Below are 19038 nucleotides of genomic sequence, written 5' to 3'. Positions count from 1 at the left end.
CCAGATTCTTAGATACTGATATTTATACTGGCAGGGGTACGGCTGTGCCTCAGCATCTTATGCCCTTTATTAGTGCCAGTTTAGTAGGTTTCATGCTGCCCCCCCCCCCCCCCCCCGCGCCCTGCAGTGCCTGTGTGTGTGGGTAGCATGGCGCGCAGCGTTCCTGCCCGCTGCGCGGTACCTTTTAGCCGTCACGATGACTGAAGATTCTTTTCTTCTCACACTCACCTGTCTTCTGACTTCTGGCTCTGTAAGGGGGGTGACGGCGGGCTGTGGGAGTGAGCACATAGCCGCAGCTAGCGTTCAGTAACCCTTCAGGAGCTAATGGTGTCCTGTCAGCCAGAAGCAGAGCCATGAAACTATTCAGGAAGTTGGTTCCTACTTCTGCCCCCTAAGTCCCACGAAGCAGGGAGACTGTTACCAGCAGTCCTCCCTGAAAATAAAAAACCTAACATAAGTCTTTCAGAGAAACTCAGTAGAGCTCCCCTGGAGTGCATCCTGTCTGCCTGGGCACATTTTCTAAACTGAGGTCTGGAGGAGGGGCACAGAGGGAGGAGCCAGTTCACACCCTTGAAAAGTCTTAAAGTGCCCATGGCTCCTGCGGAACAGTCTATACCCCATGGTACTGAAGTGGACCCCAGCATCCTCTAGGACGTATGAGAAATAATAATATTGTATTACTATTGGTGATGTGTATTGTGTGTGCACTAAATTAGTTTTGAACAATCCAAAATCAAAGTCTTGGGTACACAGAAAATCACATCAAATACATGAATACAACCAAGAAATATAATACTTAAAAAAAAAAAAAAAAAAAACAACAACATTTATTTTTCCCAGACAAGGGAGAAAAAAATTACTAATTACACGTAAAGGCACCAAAGCACCTCAACTTAGTGGATCGGAGCAGATGCACTGCAACCACAAAACCATTTAATCAGAGGAGAGGCAGAAGTGGAATAAGCACAACCCAAAGGCTCAAATTCGAAATATTTATGGGACTTTGCCTTGATCCCTGGGATCCAGGGAGCCACATTTGCGTATAGGGAATGGAAATGTAACATATGTAATAAATATGTAAGATGTGTATATAAATAATAAAAACACAGTATGGCACTATGAATATTACATAAAAAGGTATATAAAGAGGCACTCTGGATTAAAAAGGAATCTTAATTAACAATCAATACTCTGCCTTGAGTATTTGTTTTCCAGCTTCATTCTGCACCGATAGAGATATGTAGTGCTACATGTAGTGCTTTGTTATAAAGTACTGTAAGATAATAAGAATTTACTCACCGGTAATTCTATTTCTCGTAGTCCGTAGTGGATGCTGGGGACTCCGTAAGGACCATGGGGGATAGACGGGCTCCGCAGGAGACTGGGCACTCTAAAAGAAAGATTAGGTACTATCTGGTGTGCACTGGCTCCTCCCTCTATGCCCCTCCTCCAGACCTCAGTTAGGGAAACTGTGCCCGGAAGAGCTGACACTACAAGGAAAGGATTTGGAATCCAGGGTAAGACTCATACCAGCCACACCAATCACACCGTACAACTTGTGATAACCATACCCAGTTAACAGTATGAACAACAACTGAGCCTCATTCAACGGATGGCTCATAACAATTACCCTTTAGTAAGCAATAACTATATACACGTATTGCAGAAGAAGTCCGCACTTGGGACGGGCGCCCAGCATCCACTACGGACTACGAGAAATAGAATTACCGGTGAGTAAATTCTTATTTTCTCTGACGTCCTAGTGGATGCTGGGAACTCCGTAAGGACCATGGGGATTATACCAAAGCTCCCAAACAGGCGGGAGAGTGCGGATGACTCTGCAGCACCGAATGAGCAAACACAAGGTCCTCCTCAGCCAGGGTATCAAACTTGTAGAACTTTGCAAAGGTGTTTGAACCCGACCAAGTAGCCGCTCGGCAAAGCTGTAAAGCCGAGACCCCTCGGGCAGCAACCCAAGAAGAGCCCACCTTCCTTGTGGAATGGGCTTTTACTGATTTTGGATGCGGCAATCCAGCCGCAGAATGAGCCAGCTGAATCGTGCTACAGATCCAGCGAGCAATAGTTTGCTTTGAAGCAGGAGCACCCAGCTTGTTGGGTGCATGCAGGATTAACAGCGAGTCAGTCTTCTTGACTCCAGCCGTTCTGGAAACATATATTTTCAAAGCCCTGACTACGTCCAGCAACTTGGAGTCCTCCAAGTCCCATGTAGGCGCAGGCACCACAATAGGTTGGTTCAAATGAAACGATGATACCACCTTTGGGAGAAATTGGGGACGAATCCGCAATTCTGCCCTGTCCATATGGAAGATCAGATAGGGGCATTTACATGACAAAGCCGCCAATTCTGACACACGCCTAGCCGATGCTAAGGCCAACAGCATGACCACTTTCCACGTGAGATATTTTATCTCCACGGTCTTAAGTGGTTCAAACCAGTGGGATTTCAGGAAATCCAACACAACGTTAAGATCTTAAGGTGCCACTGGTGGCACAAAAGGAGGCTGAATATGCAGCACTCCCTTTTCAAATGTCTGAACCTCAGGCAGTGAAGCCAGTTCTTTTTGAAAGAAAATGGATAGGGCCGAGATCTGGACCTTTATGGACCCTAATTTGAGGCCCATAGTCACACCTGACTGTAGGAAGTACAGAAATCGACCCAACTGGAATTCCTCTGTAGGGGCCTTCCTGGCCTCACACCAAGCAACATATTTTCGCCATATGCGGTGATAATGCTTTGCTGTCACATCCTTCCTAGCTCTTATCAGCGTAGGAATTACTTCCTCCGGAATACCCTTTTCCGCTAGGATCTGGCGTTCAACCGCCATGCCGTCAAACGCAGTCGCGGTAAGTCTTGGAACAGACAGGGCCCCTGTTGCAACAGGTCCTGTCTGAGAGGCAGAGGCCATGGGTCCTCTGTGATCATCTCTTGTAGCTCTGGGTACCAAGTCCGTCTTGGCCAATTCGGAACGATGAGAATTGTTCTCACTCCTCTTTTTCTTACTATTCTCAGCAACTTGGGTATGAGAGGAAGAGGAGGAAACACATAGACCGACTGGAACACCCACGGTGTTACCAGTGCGTCCACAGCTATCGCCTGAGGGTCCCTCGACCTGGCGCAATATCTATTTAGCTTTTTGTTTAAGCGGGACGCCATCATGTCCACCTGTGGCCGTTCCCACCGATTTGCAATCTGCTCGAAGACTTCTTGATGAAGTCCCCACTCTCCCGGGTGGAGGTCGTGCCTGCTGAGGAAGTCTGCTTCCCAGTTGTCCACTCCCGGAATGAACACTGCTGAGTGTTTGCACGTGATTCTCCGCCCAACGAAGAATCCTTGTGGCTTCCGCCATTGCCACCCTGCTTCTTGTGCCGCCCTGGCGGTTTACATGGGCGACTGCCGTGATGTTGTCTGACTGAATCAGCACTGGTTGGTCTCGAAGCAGGGGCTCCGCTTGACTCAGGGCGTTGTATATGGCCTTTAATTCCAGTATGTTTATGTGCAGACAAGTCTCCTGACTTGACCACAGGCCTTGGAAGTTTCTTCCCTGAGTGACTGCCCCCCATCCGCGGAGGCTTGCATCCGTGGTCACCAGGACCCAGTCCTGTATGCCGAACCTGCGGCCCTGGAGAAGATGAGCACTCTGCAGCCACCACAGAAGAGACACCCTGGTCCTTGGGGACAGGGTGATCAGCCGATGCATCTGAAGATGCGATCCGGACCACTTGTCCAACAGATCCCACTGAAAGATCCTGGCATGGAACCTGCCGAAAGGAATGGCTTCGTAAGACGCTACCATCTTTCCCAGGATTCGCGTGCAGTGATGCACCGACACCCGTTTTGGTTTCAGGAGGTCCCTGACCAGAATCACCAACTCCTGAGCCTTCTCCTCCGGGAGAAACACCTTCTTCTGTTCTGTGTCCAGAATCATACCCAGGAAGGGCAGACGCGTCGTAGGAATCAGCTGCGACTTTGGAATATTCAGAATCCAGCCGTGCCGTAGCAACACTTCCTGAGAGTGTGCTACGCTGATCAACAACTGCTCCCTGGACCTCGCCTTTATGAGGAGATCGTCCAAGTACGGGATAACTGTAACTCCTTGCTTCCGCAGGAGTACCATCATTTCGGCCATTACCTTGGTAAATACTCTCGGTGCCGTGGACAGACCAAACGGCAACGTCTGGAATTGATAATGACAGTCCTGTACCACAAACCTGAGGTACTCCTGGTGAGGTGGATAAATGGGGACATGCAAGTACGCATCCTTGATGTCCAGAGATACCATAAAATCCCCCTCTTCCAGGCTTGCAATGACCGCTCTGAGCGATTCCATTTTGAACTTGAACTTATTCATGTAGATGTTAAAGGATTTTAAATTTAGAATGGGTCTTACCGAACCGTCCGGTTTCGGTACCACAAACAGTGTGGAATAGTAACCCTTTCCCTGCTGAAGGGGGGGTACCATTATTATCACTTGCTGAAGGTACAGCTTGTGGATTGCCGCCAGGACTACCTCCCTCTCCGTGGGAGAAGCCGGTAAGGCAGATTTTAGGTAACGGTGAGGGGGGGGTCACTTCGAACTCCAGCTTGTATCCCTGCGATACAATCTGTATAGCCCAAGGATCCACCTGTGAGCGAACCCACTGATTGCTGAAGTTTCGGAGACGCGTCCCCACCGCTCCTGGCTCCGCCTGTGGAGCCCCAGCGTCATGCGGTGGACTTAGTGGAAGCCGGGGAGGACTTTTGTTCCTGGGAACTAGCTGCATGGTGCAGCTTCTTTCCTCTACCCCTGCCTCTGGCAAGAAAGGATGCACCTCTGACTTTCTTGCTTCTTTGAGAACGAAAGGACTGCATTTGGTAATACGGTGCTTTCTTAGGCTGTGAGGAAACCTGTGGCAAGAAAGTCGACTTTCCAGCTGTCGCTGTGGAAACGAGGTCCGATAGACCGTCCCCAAACAACTCCTCACCCTTATAAGGCAAAACCTCCATGTGTTTTTTAGAGTCGGCATCCCCTGTCCATTGCCGAGTCCATAAGACCCTCCTGGCAGAAATGGACATTGCATTTATTCTAGAGCCCAGCAGGCAAATGTCCCTCTGGGCATCCCGCATATACAAGACGACATCTTTAATATGGCCAAGGGTCAGCATTACGGTATCCCTGTCCAGGGTATCTAACTCCTCTGACAGAGTATCTGTCCATGCTGCTACAGCACTGCACATCCAGGCTGAAGCAATAGCCGGTCTCAGTAGAGTACCAGAGTGTGTATACACTGACTTCAAGATACCTTCCTGCTTTCTATCCGCAGGCTCCTTTAGAGCGGCCGTATCCTGAGACGGCAAGGCCACCCTCTTAGATAAGCGCGTCAGCGCCTTGTCAACCCTAGGGGAGGATTCCCAGCGTAACCTATCCGTTGGCGGGAAAGGGTACCCCATTATTATTCTCTTGGGAATCACCACTTTCTTATCAGGGGATGACCACGCTTCTTCACATAACTCATTTAATTCATGTGATGGGGGAAAAGTCACTGGCTGCTTTTTCTCCCCAAACATATTTACCCTCTTGTCAGGGACAGGGTCAACCTCTGAAATGTGTAATACATTTTTCATTGCAATAATCATGTATCGGATGGCCTTGGTCATTTTAGGCTGTAATTGTGCCTCATCATCGTCGACACTGGAGTCGGACTCCGTGTCGACATCCGTGTCAACCAACTGAGATAGTGGGCGTTTTTGAGACTCTGACGGCCTCTGAGGCGCCTAGGCAGGCCCGGGTTGAGGGCCCGGCTGTCCCCCGGCTGCAACATCATCAAACCTTTTGTGTAATGAGTTTACATTGTCATTTAAGACCTTCCACATATCCATCCAATCCGGTGTCGGCACCGACACCACATTTATCTGCACTTGCTCCGCCTCCACGTAACCCTCCTCATCAAACATGTCGACACAGCCGTACCGACTCACAGCACACACACAGGGAATGCTCTGACTGAGGACAGGACCCCACAAGGTCTTTGGGGAGACAGAGAAAGAGTATGCCAGCACACACCACAGCGTTATATAGCTCGGGATACACACTACACAAGTGATTTCCCAATAGCTGCTTAATATACACCTTTTGTGCCTAAATTTATGTGCCCCCCCTCTCTTTTTACCTATACCTTGAGAAAGCTGTTGTTACAGTGAAACGCGTTGGTCAGGAGAAGTTGGACATACAGACTCCAATTGCTAACACCTGGAACAAGCCTAGAAGTCCATCCACTTGCCTAAATGGGGAATTGACAGATATCCACTACAACTAAAGGAGACCAAGCTACAAATAGGACTGAGTTGCTGCTCGGAACAAAGCAAAGGTCGGTCCCTAAAGAAATCTGTGGACTTATATCTGCCAGCATTGTAAATTGCCCCCAGGACTGTGGCACAAGTTCCTAGGAGTATATGCACCAATTGATCTCTCAAACTTCTCACATGGTAATATACCAAACCATTTTGCTGTGCTGTGCTTGCCTAATAATTTTATACAAATATTATAATATTATTTTATAATTGATGTACATCTATGAATTAATTTTTAACTAATTGTTGCAACATATTTTATTTAATAAAACTCAATTGTTCTTTCCATATCCAGTTTTTTCAAGCGCTGTAGTGCCAGGAGACTGCAGGGGAGAGCCTGGGGAGCGTCCTTCCAGCGGAGCTGTGAAGAAAAAATGGCGCTGGTGTGCTGAAGAAGGCCCCGCCCCCTCAGCGGCGGGCTTCTGTCCCGCTGTCTGTGACTGAAAAATGGCGGGGGAGTTTACACATATGCAGTACCTGACTGTATTATGTGTATATTATGCCAAAGGTACTCTAATTGCTGCCCAGGGCGCCCCCCCCCAGCGCCCTGCACCCGACAGTGACCGGAGTGTGTGGTGTGCAGTGGGAGCAATGGCGCACAGCTGCGGTGCTGTGCGCTACCTTCAATGAAGACAGGAGTCTTCAGCCGCCGATTTCACCTTCTTCCAGCTTCTGATCTTCTGGCTCTGCGAGGGGGACGGCGGCGCGGCTCCAGGAACGGACGATCGAGGACAGCTGCCTGTGTTCGAACCCTCTGGAGCTAATGGTGTTCAGTAGCCTAAGAAGCGCATCCTAGCTGTGAACAGGTACGTTTGCTTCTCTCCCCTCGGTCCCACGTAGCAGTGAGTCTGTTGCCAGCAGAAGCTCACTGAAAATAAAAAACCTAACAAATACTTTCTTTAACTAGCAGGCTCAGGAGAGCCCACTAGGAGCACCCAGCTCTGGCCGGGCACAGATTCTAACTGAGGTCTGGAGGAGGGGCATAGAGGGAGGAGCCAGTGCACACCAGATAGTACCTAATCTTTCTTTTAGAGTGCCCAGTCTCCTGCGGAGCCCGTCTATTCCCCATGGTCCTTACGGAGTCCCCAGCATCCACTAGGACGTCAGAGAAAATAAAACACATAGGGAATGCTACAAACAAATTAAATTTTTAGTTGACAAAGTGTTAGTTCAATAGCTTTCATTCCATCAGTATGTAAGATTATCACCTATAAAAACCTAAATGGATTCACAATGAAATGTAACATTTCTTTCTCATACGTCCTAGAGGATGCTGGGGACGACATCAAGACCATGGGGTATAGACGGGATCCGCAGGACACATGGACACTCAAGACTTTTCATTGGGTGTGAACTGGCTCCTCCCTCTATGCCCCTCCTCCAGACCTCAGTTTTAGAAATGTGCCCAGGCTGACTGGATGCATTCTGAGGAGCTCTACTGAGTTTCTCTGAAAAGACTTATGTTAGGTTTTTTATTTTCAGGGAGATCTGCTGGCATCAGACTCCCTGCTTCGTGGAACTGAGGGTGCAGAAGCAGAGCCAACTTCCTCAGAGTTTCATGGCTCTGCTTCTGGCTGACAGGACACCATTAGCTCCTGAAGGGTACTGAACGCTAGCCGTGTCTAGATACTCACTCCCACAGCACGCCGTCACCCCCCTCACAGAGCCAGAAGTCAGAAGACTGGTGAGTATAAGAAGAATGATCTTCTATCAAGTAAGTGACGGCTGAGGTGCGGCGCGCCTGGCGGGAGCGCAGCGCGCCATTGCTGCCCACACACACAGGCACGGCAGGGTGCAGGGCGCGGGGGGCGCCCTGGGCAGCAAGAAAAATACCTCAAACTGGCTAAAAGGGAGCATAAGTTGCCGCTGGCACAGCCCTACCCCAGCCAGTATAAATATTACAGTGATTTTATGAGTGTAAGGACGCGCCATTGCGGGGGCGGAGCTTCTTCCTCAGGCAGCCAGCACACTACTCAGCGCCATTATCTCTCTCCCCTCAGGCTGCAGAGAACACGCTGGTCCTCTCCTCCACTTCTGACAAGTACAGGGTGCTATTCAGGGGGGGCACAAAGCGATTGTGGTGCATTTGATAGTGTATATTACTATTTAAAAGCGCTGTTGGGCTGTGGACATACTGTGGTCACAGGAAATACTGGCGCTGGGATTGTGAACTGGCTGCTCCTATCCTGTGTCCCTCTGACCGATTTTACTGTGGGTCTGTCCCCAAAATAAGTCCCAGTGTGTCTGTTGGTGTGCTGTACACGTGTGAGGCATGTCTGAGGCAGGGAGTTCCTCCCCGGAGGAAGCCATTTTAGGGACACAGAGTTGTAATGTGGTGGCGCTACCGGCACACCAAGAGCCTGCATGGGTGAAAGAGCTACGTGACAGTATGCATCTGATTAACCGTAGATTGGATAAGTCTGAATCTAAGGCTGCATGCTGGAGAAAATCTATGGAAGATGTGATTTTTCAGGATGCTGTTATTCCTTATGCGGGCGGCCCCTCTGGGTCACATAAGAGACCATTTGCAAATGTTGTAAACACTGATACCGACACAGATTCTAATTCTTGTGTCGACGATAGTGAATCCAAAGAGATAGATCATAAATTGGCAAAAAGTATACAATATATGATTGTGGCTATAAGGGACGTGTTGGAGGTTACAGAAAGCACTCCTGTACCTCAGGAGAAGGTGTATTTATGTAAGGAAAAGAAGTCCAAAGTCACGTTCCCTCCTTCACACAAACTAAATGCTCTGTTTGAAGGGATGTGGGTGAATCCTGATAAAAGATTTCGTATTCCCAAAATGATTCACATAGCTTACCCTTTCCCGGCTGAGGACAGGAAAAAATGGGAGTCACCCCCTGTGTTAGACAGTGCACTTTCCAGGTTGACAAAGAAGGTAATTCTCCCTGCTCCTAGCACGGCTTCTCTTAAAGAGCCGGCAGACCGCAAAATGGAAACGACATTGAAATCCATTTATGTTACCAATGGTACACTGATCAGGCCCACTATTGCCTGCGCATGGGTGAGTCGCTCTATTTAAAAATGGTCAGAAAGCGTGTCATCAGAAATTGACACGACTGATAAAGATGAGATACTCCTTAAGTTAGGGAATATCAAGGACGCTGCCGCCTACATGCTGGAAGCAATGAAAGATATTGGACTCTTGAGTTCACAAGCCGCTACCATGGCAGTATCGGCTAGGCGGGCGTTGTGGATTCGCCAGTGGAACGCGGATGCAGATTCCAAAAGAAACATGGAGGCCCTCCCACATAAAGGTGAGGCCTTATTTGGCGATGGCCTGGATGCGTTAGTCTCGGCGGCTACCGCAGGTAAGTCGACATTTTTGCCCTCTGCGCCTGCCCCAGCAAAAAAGACCTATCACCCGCAAATGCAGTCCTTTCGGCCCAATAAATACAAAAAGATGAGAGGTTCCCCCTTCTTTGCAGGTAGGGGAAGGGGAAGGGGAAAGAAGCCTACTTCTGCCAAATGCCCAGCATGACGCTGGAGCTCCCTTGCGGGAAGCCACTCGGGTGGGGGCACGTCTCAAACTCTTCAGCCAGGATTGGATTCTGTCTGGCCTGGATCCCTGGGTGTTGGAAATAGTATCCCAGGGATACAAACTGGAGTTTCAAGACGTTCCTCCATGCTGATTTTTCAAATTGACCTTGCCAGTCTCTCTATCAGAAAGAGAAGCAGTAACAGCGGCAATCCAAAAATTAACAAGGGAGGGGTTTTTATTCAAGCCTCTTTGTGGTTCCGAAGCCGGACGGCTCGGTCAGACCGATCCTAAATCTAAAAGATCTGAATTGTTACCTAAAAAGGTTCAAGTTCAAGATGGAATCACTTCGGGCAGTGATTGCCAGTCTGGAGGAGGGCGACTAAGTGTCGGTGGACATAAATGATGCTTACCTGCATGTTCCCATTTATCCTCCTCACCAGGCTTATCTGAAATTCGCGGTTCAGGATTGCCATTATCAATTCGAGACGTTACCTTTCATCTCTCTACGGCGCCGAGGGTATTCACCAAGGTGATGGCGGAGATGATGGTCCTCCTTCGTCAGAAAGGAGTCAATATAATTCATTATCTGGACGACCTCCTGATAAAGGCGAGATCCAGGGAGCAGTTGTTACAAAACATATCACTCTCTCTGTTAATACTCCAACAACACGGGTGGATCATAAATTACCCAAAGTCACAGTTGGAACCGACAACAAGGTTGTCTTTCCTCGGGATGATTCTGGACACAGAAGTTCAGAGAGTATTTCTTCCGCTGGTAAAGGCTCTGGAAATCCAGAAAATGGTAAAACAGATATTGAAACTATCAAGTGTGTCGATCCATCCGTGCATCGGTTGTTGGGGAAGATGGTGGCGGCCTTCGAGGCCATACAGTTTGGCAGGTTTCATGCCAGAGTATTCCAGTGGGACCTGTTGGACAAGTCGTCGGGGTCACACCTACACATGCACAGAAAGATAATCCTGTCGTCAAAAACCAGGATTTCGCTCCTGTGGTGGTTGCACAGTTCTCACCTGCTAGAGGGACGCAGGTTCGGGATTCAGGACTGGGTCCTGGTAACCACGGATGCAAGTCTCCGAGGCTGGGGAGCAGTCTCTCAGGGAGAAAACTTCCAGGGACGTTGGTCACAACAGGAAGCCTGACTTCACATAAACGTTCTGGAGCTAAGAGCCATTTAAAACGGCCTTCAACAAGCGGTACATCTTCTGCAAGACCATCCCATGCAGATCCAGGCAGACAATGTAAAAGCAGTAGCATACATAAACAGGCAGGGCGTAACGAAAAGCAGAGCGGCAATGGTAGAGGCGACAAAAATCCTCCGCTGGGCAGAAAAACATCTACAAGCTCTGTTGGCAATATTCATTCCGGGAGTGGACAACTGGGAAGCAGACTTCCTCAGCAGACATGATCTCCATCCAGGAGAATGGGGCCTCCACCAAGAAGTCTTCGCAGAGGTGACAAGTCTTTGGGGAGTTTCTCAAATAGACATGATGACGTCTCGTCTCAACAAGAAGCTTTAGAGATACTGTTCCAGGTCGAGAAACCCTCAAGCAGTAGCAGTGGATGCACTGGTGACCCAGTGGGTTTTTCCGTCAGTGTATGTCTTCCCTCCAATTCCGCTGATCCCAAAAGTACTCAGGATCATAAGAAAAACAAGGGTTCGAGCAATCTTCATAGCCCCAGACTGGCCAAGGAGGGCTTGGTACCCAGATCTTCAGCAGTTGCTCATAGAAGAGCCTCGGCCTCTTACTCCTCGAGAGGACCTGCTGCAGCAGGGGCTGTGCATGAACCAAGACTTGCCGCGGCTACGTTTGATGGCATGGCTGTTGAGCGCCGTATCCTAGCCAGGAAGGGTATTCTCGAGGAGGTCATCCCCACCCTTATTCAGGCCAGAAAGGGAGTAACGTCTAAACATTACCACCGTATTTGGAGAAAATATGTATCTTTGTGTGAATCCAAGAAAGCTCCTTCGGAAGAGTTTCACTTAGGACGTTTTCTCCATTTTTTGCAGGATGGTGTGGAGGCGGGCCTCCGGTTGGGATCAATCAAGGTCCAGATTTCGGCCTTGTCAGTGTTCTTCCAAAAACAATTGGCCTCTCTTCCAGAGGTTCAGACCTTTGTGAAAGGGTAATTAAACATATACCAAATAAGCCAATTAGGAAAATTCAGTACAGGCGCTATAGATATATAATAACCACACTAATATATTTAACTTATTTTTGCAGCTCTCACACAGTGATCTGAAACAACTGAAAAGATAAATAAAATGAATATATAGACTTGACTATATAAGAGAGCGCGAAAATAATATAATATAAAAACAATTTATTATGATTAAAAAGTCCAACTGGTAAATAGATCAAAATTTGCTATAATAATAAAACCACATCACATCACTTGAACCATTATAAACCAGTAGACTTATGTCCATGACCAGTCCCAATTTAAACGTATTTATAGATGTCCAAAGATTCTTACATGGACAAAGATGTAAATAAATGTCCCGGACCAATGAATGGCTCCCTGTATTGAAGAATAAATGTGGATGTATACCTTATCAAGGGTACTGGCCTTTTAGATATAGTGGAGATATGTGCCGAAGTAGAGCTTGACACTCTGCTGGATATGATTTAATGATCCTCCTCATCCATGTAGTGCAGTCACAGCCCCCGTGATTGGTACATAAAATATCTCACCGCTAGCATTTTTGTGCCTCCCGTCCTTTGAACTCCAAACGGTGCACTTGTAGACGTGGAATGCAGGGAGACGCTGCCAGACCCTATAGCACAAGGGCTGAGGCAGCGATGTAGAAGACGGTGAATCCCGGACTGGGGCAGCGCAGCTGCAAGCAGCGCAGGCAGTCTGCAGATGATTCGTCCCTGACTGGGACAGAGCGGCCGGCAACAAAAAAGGTGATCTGCAAGGAGGTGGATCCCAAAGCTGGGATGTAGCAGCTTTCCGCGGCACAGGTAATCACCACAGTGGCAATTCCGGTATTGAAAGCTGGTAACAAGGTGGGTGAAGTGGCTATCACTTTTACGCGTTTTTCCGACGTAGCTGGCTGTCGGTTTCCTCAGAAGGTAATTTTGTGAAAGGGGTTCTGCACATCCAGTCTCCATTCGTGCCTCCAGCGGCACCATGGGACCTTAACGTGGTATTGCAGTTCCTTCAATCGGATTGGTTTGAGCCTCTACAAAAGATAGAGTTGAAGTTTCTCACTTGGAAAGTGGAGATGCTTTTGGCTTTGGCATCCGCAAGGCGGGTGTCTGAATTGGGGGCCTTGTCTCACAAGAGCCCTTACCTGATCTTCCATGAAGATAGGGCAGAGTTGAGGACTCAACATTTTCTTCCGAAGGTGGTTTCATCTTTCCACATAAACCAACCTATTGTAGTGCCAGTAGTTACTGACACATTCACTGCCTCAAAATCTCTAGATTTGGTTAGAGCTTTGAAAATCTATATTGCTAGAACGGCTCGTATACGGAAAACAGAGGCTCTGTTTGTCCTGTATGCTCACAACAAGATTGGCTGTCCTGCTTCCAAGCAGACTATTGCACGTTGGATTAGAAATACGATTCAGCAAGCTCATACTACGGCTGGATTGCCGTTACCAACGTCGGTAAAGGCCCACTCCACTAGGAAGGTGGGCTCATCCTGGGCGGCTGCCCGGTGGGTCTCGGCATTACAACTTTGCCGAGCAGCTACTTGGTCAGGGTCAAACACATTTGCTAAGTTCTACAAGTTTGACACCTTGGCCGATGAGGACCTCAAGTTTGGTTAATCGGTGCTGCAGGGTCATCCGCACTCTCCCGCCCGTACTGGAGCTTTGGTATAGACCCCATGGTCTTGATGTCGTCCCCAGCATCCTCTAGGACGTATGAGAAAATAGGATTTTGATACCTACCGGTAAATCCTTTTCTCCTAGTCCGTAGAGGATGCTGGGCACCCGTCCCAGTGCGTATTTTACCTGCAGTTTAGTTATTAGTTACACAAGTTGTGTTATCTTAGTTTCAGCATGTTGCTGCAATTGGTTCATGCCTGTTGGCGTGTGTTATGTTGAATACCATGTGTGCGGCATGGTTGAGGGTGTGAGTTGGTAGATATCTCACACTAGTTAAGTAATTATTTTCCTCGAAATGTCAGTCTCCCTGGGCACAGTTCCTACAACTGAGGTCTGGAGGCGGAGCATAGTGGGAGGAGCCAGTTCACATCAATGAAAAGTCTTTAGAGTGCCCATGTCTCCTGCAGATCCCGTCTATACCCCATGGTCTTGATGTCGTCCCCAGCATCCTCTACGGACTAGGAGAAAAGGATTTACCGGTAGGTATCAAAATCCTATTTTCTTGTGATATGGTATAAAATACAATTGCATCCGTTCGTTGTATTTTTCATAAATTTCAACTGGAAATGATTTCAAAATGTATGAAAAATATTTTGCTAAAAATAGGATTTTAATTACCTACCGGTAATCCTTTTCTCGTAGTCCGTAGAGGATGCTGGGGTCCACTTTAGTACCATGGGGTATAGACGGGTCCACCAGGAGCTATTGGCACTTTAAGAGTTTGAGTGTGTGGGCTTCCTCCCTCCATGCCCCTCCTACCAGACTAAGTCTAGACACTGTGCCTGAGGAGACGGACATCTTCGAGAGAAGGATTATACACAGATAGTGGCGAGATTCATTCCAGCTCACATACAAGGCAAACCAAGCTAACTAGCCTGAAACTCAGCAACCACTGAAACATTACTTACCAAGTAACAATGCAGTACTTAACCAAGAACAAACTTGTACTGCCCCAGATAACCCCTGCAGGAAAACGAAGCGCTGGGCGGGCGCCCAGAATCCTCTACGGACTACGAGAAAAGGATTTACCGGTAGGTAATTAAAATCCTATTTTCTCTTACGTCCTAGAGGATACTGGGGTCCACTTTAGAACCATGGGGATGTACCAAAGCTCCCAGAACGGGAGGGAGAGCACAGAGGCTCCTGCAGAACTGCTTGACCAAACTGTAGGTACGCAGAGGCCAAAGTATCAAACTTGTAAAACTTTGCAAACGTGTTCGACTCAGACCAAGTAGCCGTTCGGCAAAGCTGCAATGTCGAGACACCCCGGGCAGCCGCCCAGGAAGGGCCCACCTTACGAGTAGAGTGGTCCTTAACAAAATTCGGACACGGCAATCCTGCCATAGAATTTGCATGCTGGATAGTGAACCTGATCCAGCGAGAAATTGTCTGCTTAGAAGCAGGACATCCTATTTTCTTGGGGTCATACAGGACAAACAGAGAGCCCGATTTTCTGTGATGAGCCATCTTCTTCACATAGATCTTCAAAGCCCTCACAACATCTAAGGATTTTGATGTAATTGAGGAGTCAATAGCCACTGGAACCACAATAGGTTGGTTGATGTGGAAAGCCGACACAACCTTTGGAAGGAACTGCTGACGTGTCCTGAGCTTAGCTTCATGGAAGATTAAGTAGGGGCTTTTACAGGACAAAGCCCCCAATTCCGACACACGTGAAGCCGAGGCTAAGGCCAACAAAGTGACAGCCTTCCATGTGAGAAACTTCACCTCAGCCTCCTGTAAAGGCTCAAACCAATCCGATTGCAGGAAATGCAACACCACGTTAAGATCCCAGGGTGCCGTCGGCACCACAAAGGGAGACTGGATGTGCAGAACCCCTTTCAAAAAGGTCTGAACCTCAGGGAGGGCAGCCAATTTTTCTGGAAGAAAATTGACAAAGTCATAATTTGGACCTTTATGGATCCCAAACGTAGGCCCATATCCACACCTGCATGCAGTAAGAGGAGAAAACATCCAAGTTGAAACTCCACTATAGGAAATTTCTTGGATTCACACCAAGACACATATTTTTTCCAAATGTGATGGTAATGTTTAGACGTCACTCCTTTCCTAGCCTGTATCAGGGTAGGAATAACCTTGCTTGGAATACTCTATCAGACTAAGATCTGGCGTTCAACCACCATGCCGTCAAATGTAGCCTTGGTAAGTCTTGATAAGCGAACGGCCCCTGTTGCAGAAGGTCCTCGCGAAGAGGAAGGGGCCTCGGATCCTTCAGCAGTAAGTCCAGAAGATCTGCGTACCAAGCTCACCTTGGCCAGTCCGGAGCAATGAGAATTGCCTGAAACCTTGTTCTCTTTATGAGTTTTAGAATTCTTGGAATGAGTGGAAGTGGGGCAGTACGGATGGTGTAATGGTTAGCATTACTGCCTCACAGCACTGAGGTCATGGGTTCGATTCCCACCATGGCCCTAACTGTGTGGAGTTTGTATATTCTCCCCGTACTTGCGTGGGTTTCCTCCGGGTACTCCGGTTTCCTCCCACAATCCAAAAATATACTGGTAGGTTAATTGGCTCCCAACAAAATTAACACTAGTATGAATGTGACTGCGTGTACATGTGATAGGGAATACAGAATGTAAGCCTCACTGGGGCAGGGACTGATGTGAATGGGCAAATATTCTCTGTACAGCGCTGCGGAATATGTGTGCGCTATATAAATAACTGGTAATAAATAAATAAATAAGTGGAGGGAACACATACACTGACTTGAATACCCACGGAGTTACCAGGGCATCCACCGCCACTGCTTGCGGGTCTCTCGACCTGGAACAGTACCTCCGAAGTTTCTTGTTGAGACATGAGGCACGCCCCAAAGACTGGTCACTTCTGTGAATACTTCCGGATGAAGGCCCCATTCTCCTGGATGGAGATCGTGTCTGCTGAGGAGGTCCGCTTCCCAGTTGTCCACTCCTGGAAGGAAGATCGCTGACAGCGCCAACGCGTGCCTTTCTGCCCAGAGGAGGATTCTTGTCACCTCTGACATTGCAACTCTGCTTTTTGTTCCTCCCTGTCGGTTAATGTAGGCCACCGCCATTGTCCGACTGTACTTGAATGGCCTGATCTTGTAGATGTGCCGCTTGGAGGATACTGTTGTATATGGCTCTCAGTTCCAGAATGTTTGTTGGAAGAATGGCTTCCAGGTTTGACCATCTTCCTTGGAAGGTTTCCCCCTGGGTGACTGCTCCGCAACCTCTGAGACTTGCATCCGTGGTTCGAAGGATCCAGTTCTGAATTCCGAACCTGCGGCCCTCCAGAAGGTGAGGCATGTGCAGCCACCAGAGGAGCAAAATCCTTGCCTTCGGTGAGAGACGTATCCTCTGGTGCATGTGCAGATGAGATCCCGACCATATGTCTAGGAGATCCAGTTGGAAGGGTCGAGCACGGAATCTTCCGTACGGTAGAGCCTCGTAGGAGGCAACCATCTTCCCCAGAAGCTTCAAGACATCCCGGACCATTAATTGTATCACCAACGCTTTCTTCACCGGTAGGAACACCCTCTGCACTTCCGTGTCGAGGACCATTCCCAGGAAAAATAATCTCCTTGTCGGTTACAAGCGTGGCTTTGGAAGGTTCAGGATACAACCATGATCCCTGAGCAGTCGAGTCTTGAGTGCAACGGACTGCAACAACTTCTCCCTGGACACTGCCTTTATCAGTAGATCGTCCAGGTATGGAATTATGTTCACTCCCTGCCTGCTGTGGAGAACCATCATCTCTGCCATCACTTTGGTGAACACCCTCGGTGCCGTGGATAGGCCGAATGGAAGTGCCTGGAATTGATAGTGACAGTCTAACAGTGCGAATCGGAGTTAAGCCTGATGCGGCGGCCAAATTGGAATGTGGAGGTACGCATCCTTGATATCCCGGGATACCAGGAACTCCCCCTCCTCCAGACCTGCGATCACCGCTTTCAAAGACTCCATTTTATATTTGAACTCGCTCAGATAGGGGTTCAACATTTTCAAAATCAAAATTGGCCTAACCGAACCATACGGTTTCGGAACCACGAAGAAGGTTTGAATAGTAACCCTTGTTTTGCATCTGAGGTGGAACTGGGGACAATGACCTTTGACTTCTCCAATATTTGGATGGCTTCCTGTAGGACAGCCCTGTCTGCCAGTAACGCTGGTAAGCCTGATTTTAGAAATCGGTGAGGGGGGAGGTCTTTGAACTCCAGCCTTTACTCCTGGGCCACAATATCCTGGACCCAGAGGACCAGGCCGGACGACAACCACACGTGGCTGAACTGTCTGACCCTCGCACTCACCGGCCCTTCCTCCAGGCCGTGCGGTCCACTGTCATGCTGAGGATTTTGATGTACCAGAAGCAGGCTTCTGGTCTTGGGAACCTGCAGTAGCAGGTTTTGGGGATTTTGCACGACCTCCTCTAAAGAAAGTGTTAGAAGGCTTGGCCTTTTTTGTTTTTGCTGTCCGAAAGGACTGTGATGGGAATGAAGAAAAAGGTTTCTTCATAGGAGGTGCAGCTGAGGGAAGAAAAGGTGACTTACCCGCAGTAGCCGTGGATATCCACGCATCCAACGCTTCCCCAAATAGAGCCTGACCTGTGTATGGCAGGTTCTCCACACCTCTCCTGGATTCCGCGTAGGCAGACCATCAGCACATCCCCCTCACAGTCTGCCATGTCAGAATCGGTATTAGTGTCATCTTGCATTATCTGGGCAAGAGCACGTTTTTGAGAGTGTATGCTAGGGGGCCCTGGAGGAACAGAATCAGACCATACAGCCATAGAGTTTGTAAAACCTGAGTTGCTGTTTCATTTAGCGCTACCCTAATAGAAATCTGAGAGATCATACCCTTAAGAGAGGATAACCACTCAGGCTTCTTAGCAGGAATCTGTGCTAAACCAGTGCAATCCTGATTACATGGAATGTGGTCATCCTCAGAGGACATATCCTCTGCAGCATATGACACAGAGTCCCTAGACATGGCCAGTTGGGGACAACATACATTCCACACACACACAGGGAAAAGGCAGACAGAGTTTCCCCCCAAGAATGCCAAGAGAGCCACACAGATTGGAGCCAACCCACACACAGCGCTTTTTAGATATAGGAAAACCACTATCCAGCGCTTACTGTGAACCCTAATAGGTTACACAGTATATACACCGCCTCCCCCTTCTACAACCCCCTGGTACCGAACAAGATAGCTGGAGTTGATGAGGAGAAACAGCTCTCCCTGTCAGCGTCTCTGCATGCAGGAAAAATGGCGCTGAACGCTGCTGGGTCCGCTCTGAGAGGCTCCGCCCCCTTCCATGGCACTGCTTCTCGATCTCTGGTTCTTTAT

The 19038-nt window shown here is 48.5% G+C and overlaps 1 protein-coding gene across 6 annotated transcripts in view; it reads right to left on the bottom strand.

The window, feature by feature from the left end:
- Positions 1 to 19038, bottom strand: part of CEP170 (centrosomal protein 170) — a 619381-nt gene that overhangs the window by 190155 nt on the left and 410188 nt on the right. The gene's annotated exons all lie outside the window — the stretch shown is intronic.

This window comes from Pseudophryne corroboree, chromosome 4 (genome assembly GCF_028390025.1).
Source record: "Pseudophryne corroboree isolate aPseCor3 chromosome 4, aPseCor3.hap2, whole genome shotgun sequence".
Lineage (NCBI taxonomy): Eukaryota > Metazoa > Chordata > Amphibia > Anura > Myobatrachidae > Pseudophryne > Pseudophryne corroboree.
This window is presented reverse-complemented; position numbering and strand designations above follow the sequence as displayed.